This window comes from Manis pentadactyla, chromosome 4 (assembly GCF_030020395.1).
Source record: "Manis pentadactyla isolate mManPen7 chromosome 4, mManPen7.hap1, whole genome shotgun sequence".
Lineage (NCBI taxonomy): Eukaryota > Metazoa > Chordata > Mammalia > Pholidota > Manidae > Manis > Manis pentadactyla.
The window spans coordinates 131,252,197-131,260,005 of NC_080022.1; positions in this window are offsets into that span (position 1 = coordinate 131,252,197).

Genomic DNA, 7,809 nt, shown 5'->3' on the forward strand with positions numbered 1-7,809 from the left:
TCCATACAGATTGCTGGAAAGGATGAACATTCAGAACAGCATTTTTATAATAAAATAACTGCAAATAACCTAAAATGTTTAGTAATAGAGGGCTGCCTAACCTAAATGCCTTATAATAATCACTATAATAATAGTAGCTAATATTAATGGAATATTTGTTAGGTGCTAAGTGGTGCTTTAAGAACTTTACATGCATCATCTCATTTAATTCTCACAAAACTCCTCTGCTGCAGACCCTTATTTTATCCTCATTCTATAGGTGTGGCTCAGAGAGATGAAAAATTTGCCTAGTGTCACACAGCTTGTAAGTGGTGGGACCTGAGCTTGCAACCCTGCTACTCTAGGATCACTTGGACAGTTGTATATAATTTATAAGTCAAAGGCACAAACAGCATTTGGCTACATCAAGATCTATACATTCATGTATTTACTGAAAAAGCTAAGTGAAGAAGCCTAAGTTAGTGTATACATACATTAATTAACCAAGTGAAAACATACAGATATGTCAGCCAAGCCCACAATCAGGGTAATGAGTTGGAGTCTCTGATCTCCTTGCGTTTTCATTTCTTTGTAAGCTGTGTACTGTTTTTAAAAATTATCCACCTGTGAGTTTTACGTCCTGGGGGCTGGACAAACAATGCACCAATTTGATAGATGATTCCTTGCTGAGACTTTAAGGCATGAGACTGGCTCAATTCCACTTTTTCACAGCAAATGCCTTTTGCAGAGATCTTCTGAAACAAAGCCTCGGCTGAAGGCTGGCTGAGGGGGAGTGTGCTTAGCCCCCAGCAGTCCTAAGAGACAGAGGAGGAGACTTCAGGATGTTGGGGACGGCAGGCATCTTTGTGAAGAGTGTCATGAAAGTGCCCGCTTGGTCACAAGAGTGACTTTGTCTTGCCTGGTCAAAAAGCCCCCTTTTCCAAGCAATGCAGGGCCCTCCTGTGCTCTGTGCTATCCTCCCAGACTCTCAAGTTCCCCAGGATGCTTCAAGGGGCAATGGAGTTAGGAAAGCCCAAGTGACTGATGCTGAGCTGAAGTGACTCCAAAAAAGGCAGACAGAAGTCCTCACAGAGGGGCGGCGAGCGCCGGAGCGTACATCATTCACCAGGGCATGCGTCCAGGCTGAGCAGATACACATCACACTGTCCAGCTCTGGTGAGATTTCCTTCCTCTGGCTTGAAGAGCTTCCCAGAACCAGGAGTGATGTGAAAATCCCCCTGTGGCTGGAGCCAACCTAGGAAATACTGAAGGAAATGGCTCCAAATGCCAGGAGGAGAGGAAAGAGGATGAAGAGAGAAGAGGAAGCACAGGCCAGGGGTGGGCAGTGGGCAACATCCATAGGAACAGCCTGGACGGGGAGCATGGGGGGTTGGTGTGTGGAAACATTGCTGCCTGCCTGAAGAACAGTTGAGGGAACTGGTCCTATTTAGCCCAGAGAAGAAACCTGGGGATGGCAGGACAATTGCTATCTTCAAACGCTTATGGAGACGCTCATGAGAAAAGAGAGCAGGTTCTGGTGGAGTGCCTTCCTCTTCACGTGTGATCCAGCAGCACCATCCTCTGGGCACTAGAAATGCAAATCTCGGGACCCTCCCAAATGTCAGGAATTCAAATGTGCACCTTTAACAAGGTCTCCGGGTGCTTTGTCAGCATGTGAAATTTAAGAAGCACAGACCTGGAGCAGTTTTCTCACGTTGCAGTCCAGGGACCACGGCCCATCTCGGAACTGTTTGTTACTGGTCTCCCATGGATAAGTACAGAAAGTGAGAGTGTTTGGAGGCTTGTAAGGCTATCTGATGCTGATGCGACACCGAGGGTTATGGTCAGTGCATCCATACCACTGAATGGCACGCATCCTCAGTGTTACAGAACAGGTGTGGTGAGTGGTCATCATGCACCAGTACTCAACATGTTGTCCATGCACCTCTGGAAGTCTTAACATCCCTTTCAGGGGCTCTACGAGATCACAGCTATTTCCATTGTAATTCTGAGATGTCATTTCCTTTTTCCACTGTGTTGATGGTGCAAAAACAGTGGTAAATTGGATCCACTCAAGGCAAGCTGAGCTAGAATCATTGTATTTCCTCTCTGCCAGGAGCCTTCAGAAAACACAAAATCTGGTTTTACTCAAGCATGTCCTCAATGAAGCAGTACAAATTATTAATTTCATTAAACCATGACCCTTGAACACGTTTTTTAAATTTTCTGCGTGCCAAATGGAAAGAATACAAAAGCACTTTTTCGTCAAACTGAAGTATTATGGTTGTCTTGAGGTAAAGTTCTCATGTAATTTAGTTACAATTGAATCCACCGCTTTTTTCACAGAACACCACTTTTACTTCCTATATGAGGCTGGATTTTACAAACTGTGAGGTATTGAGCAGACAATGTCTTGAAAGTAGATCAAATGGGCTTATTATCACTTAAGAAAATACAAATGGCAACATTTGTGGCCAGGTATAAAATTTGAGCTTTCAAAGGAAAATCTGAATTTATAGAAACTTGTGACTGCCGCTCTGAACTTGATAGTTCCCCAATACGTAAAGGCAGCTCTTTTGAGACTGGAGGAGATGTTAACAAATGCGATGTTTTCTGATATTATACAATGAAATGTGTTGACATTTGGACTATCTGCATAACTCAGTGAATCAGTATTTCCCCAATAACCAACACATGGTGTTAAAAAACCACATGTGGATAAAGGACCAATTCAAAGTAAAAAATAGACCAGTGAATTTTAATGTAGCAGACTGTGAAAAGTTTAAGGATATGGCTTTTGATGTCACCCTGCAGCTAACTTTTAGGAAACTGCCACTTGTCAAGTGTTGGAGAACAATGGAAAAGGAATAGCCGTAATTATCTGAAAAACTGTTTTAAATGTCTCCCTTTCCAACTACATATCTATGTGAGCCTGAATTTTTTCACATACTTCAGCAAAAAACAAAGTAAAACAAACAAAAAAAGACTTATTGTAATAGGTTTAAAACAGAAGCCTACATGAGTATCAGCTGTCTTCTATTCAGCCAGATAAAAAGAGACTTGCAAAACTGTAAAACGATGCCTCTCTTCTCATTAATTTTTTTATTTTGGAAAATACAGTTATTTTCATAAAAGCATGTCATTTATATTAATTGTGATGGGTTGGTTATTGTTATTTGAAATGAATTAAGTATTTTAAAATAAATTTCTCAGTTTTATTTTCTAGCACAGTACATGTCAATCGATGGGCTCCGCATAGACAAAAGTCCTTTGGGATCTACAATCATTTTTTAAAGTATAAAAGGGTCCAGAGAGCAGAACTTTTGAGAACCACTAACTTTGGACTTTAGCTAAGCCTTGAAGGGGCCTGCTGCAGCTAGAGCTTTGGAAAGGAACGTAGACACCACCTTCCACTCCTCTCCCAGCACAGCCCCAGCCTGCTACTGGCGAGGTGAATCTCCCCAAAGCACAGCATAGGAAAAGGGAAAGGGAAATCTCTCGCTTGTTTTCCACTTCTTTTCTTGGAATGTGCCGTGGCCAGCAGCCCTGCCAGTATCTCACCCTGTCCTCCCAACAAATGGCCGTGAAAGTTTCCCCACCCTGCAAGAGGCTAACAATGTCTTGGCCAGTCAGGAAGAGAGAAGAGGAGGGAGGTCGTGGAGCTAGAGAGAAGGAATGGCTTCTGGTCCACACATTTTTATGATTCGGCTTCCTCTAACCAACAGTCAAATGAAGAGCTTTGGGGGTGAATGTGAGTTTAGCTGCCACCCTGGGAGCTTGGGGTCCTATGCCTTGGCTATCTATAATCCCCCATCTCCTCTCCACCCCAAAAAACAAGCTATGTTGGCACCTCCCTCAACCATGACATACCCCACAAGCTTACAAAAACTAGTTTTCCAAAGTGACTGGTGTAGAGGAGCTGCCATCTGCCCCCAACGGGGGTAAGATATGCATGTGCTCTACTCATTACTGTAGTGGCTAGGCTAACCCACTGGGGTGCTCTGAGGCTCTGGAAAGACACAGTGTAGTAAAGATGGTTGTGAGGCCCTCAAGCCAGGATTGCCCTATTTCTTGGCTGTCGGTACCATGATAATGAAACATTTCAGGAAGAAATAATTCCAAACTTAGCCAAACTCTTCCAGAGAACAAAATAAAGAAAGTACATGTCCTAGCTCCTTTCATGAAGCCAGTGTAACCTTTGATATCAAAACAAAAATTGTAGGTCATGAACATGCACGTAAATGCAAAAAAGTCTAAAAAATATTTTAGGAAACTGAACACAGCAATATATAAGGAAGATGATATATCTGGAGAGGAGGTTGGGTTCATTCCAGGATTGTAAATTTCATTTAACATTAGAAAATCAACTAGTATTTATACTCTACACAAACAGATTAAAGGTGGAAAATCATATGATCATTACAATAGGTGCAAAACAACATGTTTGATAAAACTCAACACCCATCCACCATTTTAAATAATGCTTCCTGTTAAAATAGGAATAAAATGGAATTTCCGTGATCTGATAGAGTCTCTCCAAAAGACTTACAAAAACATCAGACTTAATGGTGAAATGCTGAAAGCTTTTCCTTTGAGATTAGGAATAAGATGTGGATATCCACTATCTTTATTTCTATAAGCCAGAGTCCTATCTAATGTAATTCAGCAGAAAAAAAGAAATAAAAAATATAAAAGGATTGGAAAGAAGGAAATAAAATCATCATTATTTGCTGATTGTTGCATAAAATTTTCCTAGGAAACAATATGTAAATGTTAGAATTACTAAGAGGGTTTAGCAAAGTAGCTATTTTAAAAAATCAAAATACACACTAAATGCAATGAAGTACCTTTGATTGTATCCTTGAAACACACACAAAAAAGACACTATTGGAAAAACTGGTGAACTCCAAATAAAATCTGGAGTTTATTTATTAGTAATGTATTAATGTTGACTTCTTAGTGTTGATAGATGTGTTAAGGTAAGTAACGTAAGATGTTAACATCAGGGAAAGCTGGGTGAAGGGTATGCAATATAATAATATGAGGTATTATCTTTGCAACTTCTGTAAATCTAAAATTAATCCAAAATGAAAAGTTTATTAAAAGATTTCTTTATCAAAATTCAAAAGTAAATTGTAGTTGCATATACCAAACAGGTAGTGAATGATTTTTTAAATTATACTGTTTATAATTGAATATTTTAAAAATCAAGTTCCTGGCAGCAAATATAGCATGTATAAGACCTCTAAGAGAAAATAAAGAACTTTATTATTTATTAAGAGGTATTCAAAAAGACCTGAAAGATATAGCATGTTCATTGGTTAGAAAATTCAATAGCATAAAGGTATCAATTCCTCCCAACCTGATTTATAGATTCAGTACAAACCAAATTAAAAATTTCTATAGCCTTTTAAATTTCTTCCTAACTCTCCCTCCCTCCCTCCCTTCTCTCCCTGTCTCTCTCTCTCTCTCTCTCTCTCTCTCTCTCTCTCTCTCTCTCTCTCTCTCTCTCTCTCAGCAGAAGTTAACAAGTTAGTTTAAATTTAATAAAGAAATGCAAAAGATCAAGAATAACTAAGGCATAACTAAGAATGAGGTGGAAAGATCTGTCCTACCATATGATCTTTCCTGGAAGGAAAACGGGTTCATACCAAGGAACCCATGGGGCACTGAGAAGAATGTGTTTTTAAAAAAGAAACAGTTTACTTTTAACAAACAGTAGGCTACAGAAAATCCAGAAAATAGGTAATGTTGAGTCCTTATGTGTCAGGCACTGCTCTGAGCCTTTTTTGTGTATATACTCATTCAATCCTCACAACTTTCAAAGAGGTAACTACCATTATTTCCCTATTTAACATCTTTAGGAAGCAGCAGGCAAAGCCAGGAATACCAGTGAGAACAAGGCTAGGCCAAGATCCACAGGGGATTCCCTGGTCCCCAAAGGGCTCTGGCTGCCAACACAGTCTAGAGGGATTCACACACACCCTGAGCTCCCCGTCTGTGCTCACCTGCTCTACAGATGTCATCTCCTGAGGTGGGCCCCAGGGAACCACGGGGACCTCTAGGGGCTTGTTCTAGGCTCAGATTAGCCCCAGCCTTCACAAAGCTCAGAAAATGTTAGGAGGAAGCGGGTGGGCACTGGGGGCGTGGAGGGAATGGGGATGCAGAGAGAAACTTCCCAGTGCCTTAGGATTCTTACTAGTGCCAAGAACAAACTGGGAATTCCCAGAATATTTCCTTTTGTTTTTTCCTCTTTAGCAACCGTGCCCTTCACAAGACCCCTGGCATCTAACAAAACTGCCAAAATTCTGTTTTCCAATTGTTATACAAATTAACCCCTGCCTCGCCTGTCGCTGGGGAGACACTGAGCAGGGAACAGAGAAAGAGGAGGGCTCAGAAGGCTGCATGTCGTGGCTGCAGGGGCCTGGGGACTGCGACCATGTCTCCCCACAATCAAGTACAGTCCTGGGCAGGGTGGGAAACAGCTGATGCCCAGATCACCCAACCAAGATCACTCAGCTCTTTGAATTTTGGGAGAGGAGTGTCAAATCGGTCTTGCTCCTTTCTGCTGGTAGTTACTAACTCAGGGTTACACCACCGTGGGAGACTCTCTTACTACTCCCTGGCTCAGGGGAGGAAGGAAGTGTCAACTGAGAGGTCTGGGACCTCAGGCCTTAGATGTCGTCGTGTACTAACAAACTTTGGCTGTCCTTGGAACTAAGGAGCAAGGGGAAATGGCCTGTGCCAAACAGCGTGTGACCTTCCCTTGCCAAACAACCCCCAAGGGCAACGCTAACAATAATAACAACTATTATTTATATTTATTGAAAGCTTACTATGTCCGACATACCTTTTAGGCTTTTCACAGCCCCTAGGGCCCCATAGGGAGACCCTCCTGGGCCCAATACATAGATGCAGACAGAGCGGTTAAAATTCACCCAAAGCCAGCCTTGACAGGGAGGGAGGGAGCCTGGACTTGACTGTGGGGTGACTTGGGGGCCCACCCTCTTCAGCTTCTCATCACACTGTCCTCTAGTAGCCAGGGGCAGCAAGGAAGGCAGCTGTCCCAGCCGTGCTCTCTTCAGCCCTTGAGTCATTCTTCACACTGCTTGGGCCAGACCCAAGGACCCACACGGACTTTGGGGTCACCACAGGCTCCCTCAGGACAGCTGTGGCCCATGTCATGGTTCTCTGTCTCATCCAGAGGCTCTTGGGGCAGGTTCTCAGGGCTGCAGCCAGTCCCTGATTCCCTCTTCCATCCACACCCCACCCTGTGGGCTCTGAGACCCCAAAGCAGGGGCTCAATGCCCTGTTGCTGAGCGTGCAGGGTTGGGCTGGCTCACAGGAAGTAATACGCTGTGGTTCAGGCACACAGTGACATCCCAGCCTCTACCCCCAGGCTTGGCTCTTCGTTGGCCTTCGTGCAGGCAGGTGCAAGGTACAGAATTGACACTGACAATCATTCTGCATTTGGGATAGGGAATGCCCCCTCAACCCGGCCACACACACACACCCAACAGCTACTTATTTCCTGTGGACCACAATAGGTTTCCTTATTCGACAGAAGAACAAAGCCTTTTTAAGCCTTAGCCTGTACAATTATTGCCAGCCTATTTCCAGGCACTTGTAAGAATCCCTTCCATTACAACTGGCTGCTCTTCTGCTCTGACAATGTTTAAGGCTTTTCTTTAACCATCCTTTTCTCTACCTGCAGCTTGGATGCATGCTCCCCAGGCCCCTGCCTCTCTTTTCTGCTTTGCCCTCCTCTTTTTGTCCTTCCTTTCATGGGTAAGATTGATCTCTGCCCAGTAAGCTTTGTGAAGTTTCCTG